The sequence below is a fragment of the Scomber scombrus genome, chromosome 4, assembly GCF_963691925.1.
Source record: "Scomber scombrus chromosome 4, fScoSco1.1, whole genome shotgun sequence".
NCBI classification, from domain to species: Eukaryota; Metazoa; Chordata; class Actinopteri; order Scombriformes; family Scombridae; genus Scomber; species Scomber scombrus.
Genome location: NC_084973.1, coordinates 6976526 through 6989418, shown reverse-complemented (window position 1 = coordinate 6989418; position 12893 = coordinate 6976526). Strand labels below are relative to the sequence as shown.

Here is a 12893-nt window from a genome sequence, read left to right as displayed (position 1 = left end):
GAGTCTCCAAACTGGTCTGTTAGATTTTGGTGCTTTCTCCATCATCTGGCCTCCCAAGTTCAAGACAATTAGCTCAAAGAACCCAGTGAAGCCAAGCACTAAGCCTAATGGTGGGCTCACAAAAACAACCATGGGAACAAGGGTGTTGAGGTGGGGTTGTATGCTTTCACTGATATCTGTTGTACACACTACACAGACACCACTTTCTTCACTTTCTTTCTGGGACTCTTTATGCCAAGGACACATTTTTATTTCTGACTCCCCATCAGGAATGTCAAGGCCGTTTCACAGATCTAAAGAGTACATATTTTATTTAGCTACAACTGTTGCTTCTAGAAAGATTCAGTCATCGAGTAACCTCACCTTCTTGACTTCTCATTCAACCACAAACACTGAGAAAAAGGTCAGCTCTTGTCAGAGTGGGGTCCTGTTGGTAGCCCAGTAGAGGTGAGGGCCTGTGAAATGAGCTTATCTGACCCCTGATAAGAACAGGATACCCTCAGGAATGGTCTAAATTCAATACACATGGCTGCTGCTGCAGCCTTTATCTGAGAGGATGTGGGTGTTTGAAAAGGAACTAGCTGTATCACTGGGCAGACTACTAGTGCCTATGGCCATCAGTGAAAAAGGGTTTACAACAATGTCATAATTTGTGGTTTTGATCCTCAGACATCACTAAGAGAGCAATTACGATCACCAACCTCAACTCCTAAATCATTTAGTCAGGTCTTTTGCCACACAGGAAGCTGTCTTATTACCTCTTGAAGCTGCACAGAGATTTATTGAGCTGATGTGTGATGACGGCATACAACAAAGGGACATTTCTTGTATGCATATGCATGCCAAACTAGGTTGATTGGGTCAGCAGCAGTCTGCTTGCAAATCAACACAACACATACTCTCATGTTTGGATCTTAATGTGTTTGGACTCTATTTGGACTTGTAGGAGTTATGGTTATCATCTAACAACATCTTAATCATTGTCTGACCAGCTACACTTTTTAGTCATCAAAACAGATGACATGTTTTACATTATTTGCTTAATTAATTTCATTCATTACTGTATTGCTTTATAGCCATACACATTAGCTCTGGAACTAAACAGTATAATGCAGCATTTGGTGTAAGGTGAAACTCAGTCCGAGCTGTCTTATAGGTGCAGTGTGGAGAATTTAGCGGCATCCAGCTGAAAGGATTTGACCAAAACGGGATGTAATATTTATGAGTATGTTTTAATTAATGTACAATTACCTGAAAATAAGAATTGTTGTGTTACCTTAGAATGAGCCCTTTACGTCTACTTAGGGAGCGGGTCCTCTTCCATGGAGCCTGCCATGTTGCACCACAATGTTTCTACAGTAGCCCAGAACAGACACACTAAACACTGACTCTAGAGAGGGCCTTTCACCGTGGAATGCCACTAAATATTACACACTGGTCCCTTAAGTCACTCTTTTTTGTTGTTGTGACGTTGTGATAAAATCAAACATGTTTGTATTATCTGACATTTTTAGTCTTGGTTCATGCAAATAGTGAAATTCAGTAAGGTAGGTGTGTTTTCTCCAGCACCAAACAGGGAACAGCAAACCGATTAGATGTAAACATTTCCCGGACTCCAGGGAGGCACAAGAACGTGAGTACGTATTGGCTCTCTTGGACTGTGGAAAAGGAAGAGAAACTGCTGGAGTTGTGTAGAGAACGAGAGTGCCTCTTTGACGTGTCCTCCCATTTGTACCATGATAAAGTGGAGTAGGGGAAAAATGTGGACAGTAATTGCTGTAGTCCTGGTCTTTCAGAGCAAACCACCACACACAAAAGGGCAGTTTTTCTTCTTTGATATTGATGACTGATGTTTATTAATGGCTGAATTTACAGAAATGTGGTGTTGTCATATTGGTCAAACTCTAGAATTGATGGAGATCATCAGTTTATCAAGACTCTGCATAGAAAACCCCAAACTACTTTATTCCACTTCCTAAAGCTCTACCCAAACACTGCAGAGAAGAGAAATCATCAGTATCAACACTGATAACCAGTATCAACACTGAGCTGACAGTTTCCCTCTGAATGTCTGCTCTGGGGCTCTGGTGTTATCAGTCTGAGTCACATCACATAAATCAAAGTATACCTTCCAGTGTCATGATTGCTTCCCGCTTGGCAGCCAAAACATCTGGCTGTAGCTTGAAGGAGAAATATTGCCATTCCTGCTGATGGCCCGGCCCGTCCATAAACATGCACATAGCAAGAACGCATCCGCACGGTCTGAGCTGCAGGGACCGACCTGTCATGTGATGGACTGCATGCTGGGCTCCCCCTCCAGCTGCTGTCGATGCCTCTCTGATTGATTCTGTCTTTCCTGTTTAGCCAATAAAAACGCTATGTGGTGGGACGTGCCGCTTGTGAAGGAATCACATAGTATACATTCTGCATGCATCTAGTATCTGGAGCTCAGTTATGCCTGCCTGCGTTTATTTGTTGGTCACTAATCTGATGAGAGGTGGCTTGCATGGTATGTTTTGTATGTGTGTGTGTGTGGTTGTGAGGTGGGGGCAGGTGGGAATGTGGATGCATGGGTGTATCTGCAACATGAGCTCTCTTGTGTATGGCTTGTATTTGTGGGTCCAGACTTAATGCATGTGTCTGTGAGAGTGGCAGTGTGTGGGTATACTGTAAGCATGTGTTCAGTGCAAATGAATGCTCCCTAAAAATAAAGTAAAAATAATAGTACAAGCACACACTCAAAGACCAATGTATATTTAGCCAGCTCAGTAATTAGTCTTCACAAAATAACCTTTGGCCTTAATGTCATCGTGTAGGACAAATGAGGTAGCAGCAGCAACATGAAGAGTGGTCATTACTGTATGTGGAGGCGTCTGCTGTAAGAGGAGACATGGCATGCATCACTGCTCACTGATCTGGGTTCTGTCCACCCAAAGACATTTTTAAACCGTCTCTATCTTTGTTTCTTTTGCTTTCTACATCTGACTTGAGTCTCCAGATGACCCCTAGCTGATGACTACCATGAACTAGAGTTTTGATTTAAAAGAAAAAAATGTAAAAAAAAGTTATGCCAAAAGATTTAACTTACCTATCTAAAATAAAAAAAGAGAGTATTGCCAAATATAAAACCTGGCTCTGGAACAATTTAGAACTTTAAAACGTCTTAGTATGCCTTGAAGAACTAGTTTGATATTTAAGAAATATTCACTTGAGTCAGCTAGCTGAGCATGACACAAAAACAGGAAGCAGAGGTAAACAGCTAGCCTGCTCTCTTCACAGTCTGTTTGTATTCAGATTAAAAAAGAGATCCAACATGTTAATTAGTGAGCTTTAGAGGTTTTGGGAGGAAGCTTTTTCACATCTTGTACAGACGTAGCTCAGTAGCGGCTCTACTCCCATGTTTTGCTGAACTAAACTCATTTAGTCTCTTGGCTCCAGTTCCATGCTTATTATACTGTAGGCTACATATATACAGATGACACTGCTATAAGCGTTCTTTTCTAACTCCCAAGAAAGTGAATATTAAATGTAAGTTGAAATAGTTTACGTTACCTTTTCTGCAAAAGGGCTAACATTTTTATGTACCAGAACCTCAACTAAGGATTATGTGTCTTATGTGTGTGGATATGTCATCTCCAGACATTTTCTGGAACATGACGACCACTGCTTTAATAATAAATTGAATTTGTGCATCATTCTGTGACATTAAACTGTCTATAGAAAGCCTTAAACCATAGCAGTGTGCCAATAACCATAGAGTCAGTACCAATCTGAGCAATGCTGAAATCAGTCTGAAGCCTGTTTCAGCAGTGAACTATTTAGTGACCATGTGGCATAAAAAATGCTTAGTTACTCCTCTGTGTAACATTAGGGTTCAAAATAATAACTTTTTCTTGCCTGCTGCTTCAGTGGACGTGACCATGAGAAAAAGCTTCATCATTTAAGAGGAGTTTCAAAAAGAACTGATAAGAATATTAACTTGAGACACCGGGTGCCTCCCCCTACTTTACCATTCCAAGGGAGGATGGTTCAGCCGTGCTGATAGTGGCTATGCATCTGCTTTCTCCTTCCCTGCTAGATACTGATTTATTAAAGTCCTGTTTTGGTCTATACTCCTTAAAGTGTCCGTCAGGTCAGTCACTCCTCGCCCTCACTGAGATCTTTCCATTCACACCTGCAAAGATGCCCAAGGAAAACATGAACTGCAGAGGCCTCCCCATCACGATATGATACATGCACATCCAATGCACACTCCCATACACAGTATCTGCTCCTTCTGTTCTGATAACTTAATGCATGCTCACCCACTGTCACGTATGCTTTTGTGTTCATAGTGAACTTTCTGATAACTTCTGAACCATAGAACATGACCTCACATCAAATGTAACTTGCTATAAAAAACATTCAATCTTCATCAAAAACATACACAACTTAGTTTTTGCTGTCATCCCTCATATATCAATATTACTCTGGTGGAACTTACAGTGATCATTTGGATACAGTTTCTTGAAGTTTACCACCATCCTTATCTACACATTCTCATCCACATAAAATTGTTAAATAGAAACATCACAATATCATTTTCGTTGCTGTAAATGCTGTTGATTTGATTAAATGTTAACTGTGTGTTAGATTCAACAAATGTTCTATACCCTTGATGAAAATTTTCAAACATGTACAGTGATTTTGAGGGTCAGGTCCTTCTGATGGAGCAAAAATTGTTCTTATTTTTCTTCATTATTACTTTATTCTATAATAATAATGACCTCATACAAACTGATAAACAAATTCACAAGTTCATAGTTAAATGGGTTGAGAAACAGTGTCCATATTTTATTCATACACATTGCTGGATTGTGAAATACATTTCTTCACCATCCCTAACCATAATTTTTTTTTTTTTTGAAAAATATGCTTATACACGTTCCAGCTGACAGTTAGATGAGAAGATGGTTCAACTCGCATATGAGAAGGGTTTGATTCTTATCTAACATTATCTAACTGTGGGCAAAAAGCAAATATGTTTATTTTCCAATATGACAAACTGTTCTTTTGACAAACTTCTTGGGACTTTTGCTTGAATAAAGGTCTAATATACACATTTAAATAACTGAATACTTCTTTATTACTTATTGTTTGTCGTTCCTGTGATATCTCCTCCTTCGATACAATAATTTCAGATTGAAGAGTAAACAGAAAAGTACATACTTTGTATCATGCCCTGTATTCCACTAAAGAAAATGTCCTCCTGCTCATCAGTGTCTTGCTACAGTTACTCTCTGTGTCCACACTATGTATCCATTACTTCATAGGCTGTCCCTGGAGACTTCAAAGCACTGTCTAGTGTTCCTCCCTGGAGTTTTGCCCTCCACGGTGTACAGCCCTTTACTCTACCTCTACATGATGAGAGAGGAGCCTGGTGAAGGAGTGCCAGCTGACTGAATCGTAGCACTCCCATCTATTTCTATCTTTCTGTGGTCTGGCTGCTGCTTGGACTGACCCACAGCCTTTCTAATTTGGTGATGAGCTGTAAAGTGACCTGCCTGCCCCCGCGACCAGGCGGGTGGAGCGAGAGTGGGATTCCAGGGATTTCCTTACCGGCCAGTCTTATGAGTTGGGTGGACGATACTGTCTACACACACACCCCCAACCCCAGCACACCTCTCTGTCCCTCTTCCACCTCCTCTGACCCACGGGGAGACTGAGGCGCTATGGCTCTAAAGTGCACCCTGGCATTGTCCCTGTACACCCTCCCCGCCCCTGGGTAAGCTGAGATGCCAGGAATAATTGATGACAATGTAGGCCATGGTATCTCTCCAGGCCAGGCAGCAGACACGTTCTTCTACCTCCTGCTGAGGGGTTACGGTCCTGCCACCTCCATTTGCACTAATTGGTTTAAACTCACTGCTCCTCTACAACTTAGACTAACCGTTTTATGTATGTCATCAAGTGCTTATGTGTTTGATCGGTCTCATTAGGGAAGTAGATACAGTAAGTAATCCTCCTCCACTCTAAATCCAAAATATTGTATGTCTCATTTAGCATAATGGTATGTCTGGGAGGTGAGAATACGCACTTTCACATGCACATTAAAATTAATGTGCTTCACCCTGGTAATACACTAAATTCCTATAACTGAGCTGTTGCACAGGCAGCTTGGAACTAAATGTTACCATTTTCTTGCCCAAATGAATTCAGGAATATGTGAAATATTTCCACTCCCTGCTTTTTAAAGTAAAGTGAGTGCTACACTCTCTCTTTTAGGGCTTTTTTAATGTTGCTTGGACCAAATTATTTAGGTTTCAAACCCACTGTTCCCCACACGCTATATGCACCCCCTCCCACTGATCCACCTGTATTCCTTATTGTTTCATTTCAGAGTGCAGGGGGACTTTAATCCATGGCCACAGAGGAGGTTTAAAACACTCTGGTTTCATCTAATCTTCTAGCTCAGACCTAGCCAACCTTGAAACCCGCTTTCTCCATGATAGGAATGGACAAATAAAGGTCTCTCCCAGCACTCGCATGAAAGGGGTCTGTGTGCTCTGTGGATTAGGGCCCTGTGTTTTCTCTGTCTCTCTTTTCTCAATTAGACTGAAAAGGATGAAAAAAGGAGCTCTCCTGTTCATGCAGTATTGTACAACTGTGCGAGTCGCATAGTTGTCGATCAGTTGTGATGAGTCTTTTAGGCTGTGTTTAGTGGCCTATTAAGTAGAAAGAAATTAAAAGGGCACACTATCTGAGGTGTTAGTACTCAAAGTTTTTGTGAGCAAATTCTTCTGATCCCTTCTAGCCTTTTCAAATGAAAATACACATTTTAAATCAACCAATTACACTCATCTTAATGAGATAATTGTGGGATGCTTTCTTGTGTGTACTCTTTCTTATTAGCTATTCAATATAGCGACTTATTAATTTTGGCATATATTTGGTTTTATTGTTCTGTGGACCCCCATGAGCTGTGTCCCTAATTATTTCTGAGTTGAACTGAAATTATAATTATATATCACAGAGCTGTGCTGTAATTTATGTATCAACTAATTACTTACTTTTGCCTCCTCATTTAATATTTTTATAGCATTAAAAATGTAATATTGACACATGATGATATTCATAGGAGTGGAAGGGAAGGTGAAAGACAAGAAGAAAGTAAGCAGAGAGAGAGAGAGAGAGAGAGAGAGAGAGAGAGAGAGAGAGAGAGAGAGAGAGAGAGAGAGAGAGAGAGAGAGAGAGAGAGAGAGAGAGAGAGAGATTTTCGATTTTTCTGTACAGGCACACTTAAGGACAGCTTACAGGGGTCCTGAAAATGTGGCGGATGTTTTGTATCTGTAGTTTCTCTGCTGGCTGAGTCTCTCTGTCTACTGTCACATCACCGGCGTCTCACTGAAATGGTATTTTCTAAAGTTTTGTTAAAGCTTTTCTTCTACTACAGTGACCTTATGTCCCCCGAGTAAACGCGTCATCAGTGATATTACGGTAACTACGTTGTTTGTAGCTGTTGTGGGTAGCTGTTAGCTTGCTGCTAGCCTTGTAAGTAACATAATGTGGCTGGCATTTAAATGGAAGTGCTCCTATGTGTCATATGCACTGTTAAAGTATCTCTTCTTAGCCTAACATGCTACCAAGGTAATGCTTTATCTTCTGAATTGTAATGAATTGACATTGTTTTCTCTCCTTCATAATGCTCAGTTGAGGTTCATGGCGTTATCAACACGCCAAAGTTCATTAAGAAATCTGCCCATTTAAGGTTGAAGCAGCTTCCTATGTATCGCAGTCTCACATCCACTTTTCAGAAATCATTTCTGTCCCGTTTTTATTCTTTTTATAAATTAATTTATCATGTTTGCATAACATTACCAGTACAGCAACAAGCACTTTTTTGTGTGTGAAATCAAACATATATTACTGTAACTACGGTTATTATAAGCTATACACACACTAGCCTCTTTATTAGGTACACCTGTGCAACCTAATGTAATCCAATACAACAGCCCTGCTTTAAATTCTACATTTATGAAGCTTATACATTTTCAGTTTTTGTTGACATTTTGAGGAAGGTGATAATTGTACTCTATGTTTATTATTGAGGTCATAGTGGGTGATGGTGGTGTACTTGAGTGCATTATATTGAAAGGCATTCCTAATATGTTGTCCACACCATTAACATACATGGGGGTGGGCAAAATATTAGTAAAACCAGTCAATATAATGCACCCCAGTACATGCCACCAACACTGAGTGTTGGTGGCATGTAATAAACATAAGAAGAATTATCAGTTAACGAAAATTGAAAATGTATAAACTTAAAAGTATAATTTAAAGCAGAGCTGTTGTATTGGATTGAATTAGATTGCACAGGTGTTCCTAATTGAAGTGGCAGGTGAGTGTATAGTATCAATATAACTGTGTAACTCCACCTAATAACACTTAATAATGACAGTAAATTGTAAATGAATAACAAAACAAAAACAGAGAAACCATTTTACTAAGCTTTACATAGAATGCTACAGTATACTGTAGAGTTGTACAGAACAGTGTGAACTAATGATTTGAGCTTCCCTGCTTATGGATCCAATGTATACTGCGTCTTGCCATGACAAAAGATCAGTGACATACAGTACTTGTGTCAATCACCAAAGCAACTTAAAACTGCCAGATTTTTGAGTGAAGTTGGTGTGATTGGTCATGGATTGGCTCATGAAATGTGGCGCAACCCGGTTTTGAAACTGTGAGTGAACACAGAGCAGATCTAGAAATTCTTAAATTGATTTTTTTTAACATTACATAAAGAAAGATAAAGCATGACCCCCCCCCCCCCTTGTTAAATTTGGTAGGAGGGTCCAGGCTGTGTGCTCTTGGAACTGTTTGTCAGAAATAGTTAACACTTTGTCAAACTTTTCACTGTTCGTTACTCAATCATTATGTACTCATCACTCCCCTGAACATGACTGACAGCTGTGACGCTGGGGGCTGTTCTGTTTGACAAAGTGTCACATCTTGTCGTTATCCACCTGTTTCACGAGGTCTTATTTGGATTACAGCACAATAAACATCCACCTGTTGTCATGTCTTTGTCATATTCGTGCAGGGACAGAAAAATCTCCACAGATAAGAAGGCCATCGCACCCAAACCGCCTGCTGATGTATGGTGTCACTCGAGCTGTCGACCCTCTTATGTCTCTTTATCCTCTTGTGTCCAGGTAAATGACCTGATGGAAGGAAATGGGTGATAATGCAAACAGATAAGGCCTTTGGTACCTGTTGACCACAGTCAAGACCTCCTAAATCAGGACCTTCTTATACAGTCCTCCCATCAGTCCTTGCCTCAATGACACCCATAAGGCATTGAGCCCTTATCTGCAGTGGCCGCTGCTTAGCATTCACGCCATTCACGCGAACAATGCCACCTCTTCCCGCTCACTGGATCTGTGACTGACAGTGGGTGTTGGTGCACTTGTGTCTGACTTCAGCCCTCTATCTGAACACCGGGCTGTTTATCCACCACCAAGACACAATAAAGGGCGTGCGTCTTCCTCGCCACTTCCCGGGTTGTTTGTTTAGCTGGACTTTTATAATGGACCTGGCTCTCCGTTTGGCATTAGTTGGGGAGAATTGGGGGGAGGGGGGGATCAGGGCAGAAAGGCTGAGGAACAGTTATAGAGCTGGCTCACCGCCTACTGACCAGCCGGCGAGGTGGAAGTCCCCCAGTGGCGAGACGGGTTGAAAAGCAGGGAAACAGCAGATAAGACCATTTGCTTCTGATAAAGGGCAGAGTGAGTAATAGCTGAGGTATGATTTAACAGCAGTCGGACGGAGTAGCCATCTTCCTCCGCTTTTTAAATTCGCTGGGAAAGACACGGTCGCTTTTCACTAGAAGGTCTATCTCGAACGCGCCGGTCGGAGCTGCGTGTAATCTACTTTCAGGTTTTCATCACGCAGCTCAGATCTCATATTCGATGACGCTGATATCAGAGCAGGGGGGGGATCTCAGGATCCCGTGTCTCCATACTGGCTCCTGTGAAGCCGGGGCATTATAAAAGCTTCTATAATAAACCCCCTGTGATCAGCATATCCCTCCTCCCTCCATGCTCTTATTTATGAATGGCAGAATTTGACAAGGGGAGGGGGGGGGGCAGCTCAGGTGGGTAGCTGCCGATCACATGATACCAGCTCTATAGAGCCAAGCGAGGAATGTGGACACTCAAAAAAAACTTTGATGCCCCATATCATAACTCCGTCCCCTCCTTCTTCAAGCCCTCATATTCGCAGCGATGCTGAGGAGGGGGGCTGCAGTGGAAAGAGGTAGGAGGGGGGGCACAGATAGTGGCTGCGTTTGATCTGAAGGTCGCCAGCCCCTTGCTGCTGTTGAGAGATCCTTGGCGGATGAAGCTGGCTCTTATTTAATAACATGAAGGGGAAGCAGACCTTTCTCTCATAATTAGGCCTAATTACCCGCTAGGTGTGGACAGACAGCCCCAAGAAGAGACAAACTGCCTTTATCCACCGACTTAGAGTCAGATTACCCCAGAGCTGTCTTATCTGCTGCAGGGCCAGCAGTCCTCCTCCTCCTTCTTCTTCTTGCCTCTTCCCACCGGCTCCAACATCCAGCTCAGGTATATTAATCAGTCAGTCTGATTTATTAGGCGCGCAGCTTTAATTAGGTCGTTCTGTAATTTCTGAGATATGGACATGTTTAATAAGGAGGCCACTGAGAAATCCTCTGACCTACTGGGTCTTGTTTTATCTATTGCTCAATCACTTTATGAAAGCTTTCTGAGCTTCATTAAAAGTGATGGGCGCAGAGAATATTGGAGATCCAAAGAGAACTAGTGGCTTGTCCTTGAGGATCCTTTAACAAGATGATGGGATCTACCCCCCCCTCCTCCCAACTGCAGATGGACCAGTAAGGCACCTTTTCCATTGTGTCCTTCCAAATAGATTTGGGTGACATCCTGCCACTGTCTTGTTTGTTTACAGTGTCTGTATCTCCCTTCCTGAGCTGGCTGCGTAGTTGTATTTGGGTTTTGTGGGTAACTCACTCGCCGCCAGAACAGAGTCATTGTCAGAGGGGGGTGATTCAGCGGCTGGAAATGCTGACGCCTGGTAAAGCAGAAGAAGCAGTCCACCAGGGAAGTAGTGGAAGGCGAAAGTGGCCATTATACTCTTATCTTTTGAATATGCTCTTGGTTTGGAAGTCCCCAAGCTCAGCTCAGTCCAGCCCAGCGCAATGACACCTCCATCACCAGCCCCTGCTTTTGTCATTGGTTGACAGTGAGACGTGACTGCCAGTGGAAAGCTTTACAGCCTCTGGTCTTTAAAACAATGAAAACAGCCAGTTTTAAGGCTGCGTTGTCCGTGGTGAGTCACAGCTCCACACAGGGCATGTCGCAAGAGGACAATAAGGGACGCTTAATCCACCTGTTATCAGGGTGAGCCCACCCCTCCCACCCCTGTCACCCCTGTCACACACTCACAGGACTCTGGCTCTGGAATGCAGCCTTACCCAACCACGAGATGCAGTTTAACTGATAGAACCTCACAGAAACAGTTGTTGTTTTTTGCCATTGTCTTAATACCACACAAAAACAAGTCTGTACAGTTGTTAGCCAAAACTTTCCTGCTGGATACCTCTTGAAAAATATCCTCAACATTCATATTTTCTACAGAAACAGCAACAAAATATGATTGTTATTTTCGGCTTTGATATGTATTTGGAAGGAGGTTCAAGCTATCTATCTAGCTTTCTTTTAGTGAGCATAGGAAAAAAAAGTGTAAGTGTGCAGGTTTAAAGTGATGTTGTGCGTCAGTGTCCTTAATTAGGTGGGCCACTCAGGGGTCTCCATCTCTCTGCTTCACAGATTCACATGGACAATTTAACCACTAACCTCCTGAAATGAGCTGCTCCCGAAATGCCTCGGGCTCCAGTTTCAGTCTCTGCTGATTGCAGGAGCAAGGGTTATGATAAGTAAAAGTAGAGGGGAGGGGGGAGGGGGGGTGGGGGGTGAAGTTGTGCTCATTAACTCAGATGAGCGAGCACTTCTACTGCCCCTGATTCACAATGATTAAAGGTATATCCTAAACCTCAGTGGATTCTTGTGCTCTGATATTGGTCCTTAGTGAGTGAACATGTTTTTTCAGATGATTTTAAAGTAAAGCCTACAAGCATTTAGTTTTGATAAGTAGGTTAATTGATCTGTAATATTTTAATGGGGGTTGTTCTTGTTGTTTCAGTCAATTTTTCTAATAACTTTGAGTAGGCCGGATGCCGTCATCCTGAAGTAAAAGAACTATTTCGTTTTGTGGTATTAAAAAGGTTAAAATAAAAAATGCTGATTTGCATAAACAGCTTTTTGCCACCGTTGAGCCAAATTTGCGGTTTAGACTGTTATCGGATTGATGATATTAGCTCTCTCAATCCAATCATCGAGAGTCACTCACACGTGATCCCAACTGCAAATTTAACATTGACGCATCATTTCCTTGCAGCATACCTGCGGTCGGCTGCGTTTCCTCCAACATAAAGCCTGAGCTGTTACCTCTGCCTCTGGGACAACGGCTGTTGATCACAAGAGGAGCGAGAAGCTCGAATCTCTGTCTGTTTACTGTAATTAAGCTGTCAGAGGTTGTGATTTATGACGTATTGAGTAAGAGAGGTGTTATCACGTAGACTAGAGGGAGGAAAAGAAGAGAGAGGGAGAGGCTGTGTGCCCAACTGCCACAGGGTATGTAGCTACTAACAATAGAGAAAATACAGACAGTGCATTAAACATGAGTGTCTGTGCTCTGCTGTGAGCAGGAGAAAAGGCTTCAAGGCAAAGTGGAGCTGCTCTCTGACAGTCTCGGCTCAATGTTTGGGCAAAAAACAAAACAAGATGACTCGGTTTCTAAAGATT

At 42.2% G+C, this 12893-nt stretch overlaps 1 protein-coding gene across 2 annotated transcripts in view; it reads left to right on the top strand.

The window, feature by feature from the left end:
• Positions 1–7302: 7302 nt before the first annotated feature.
• Positions 7303–12893, top strand: part of gnb1l (guanine nucleotide binding protein (G protein), beta polypeptide 1-like) — a 21779-nt gene continuing 16188 nt past the window's right edge. Inside the window, exons 1-2 of one of the 2 annotated variants that reach the window (XM_062417195.1) lie at positions 7303–7391; positions 9089–9200. The gene's annotated coding sequence lies outside the window, so the exon portion shown is untranslated. The remainder of the gene's footprint in view (positions 7392–9088; positions 9201–12893) is intronic. The other variant, XM_062417196.1, reaches the window with a different exon arrangement.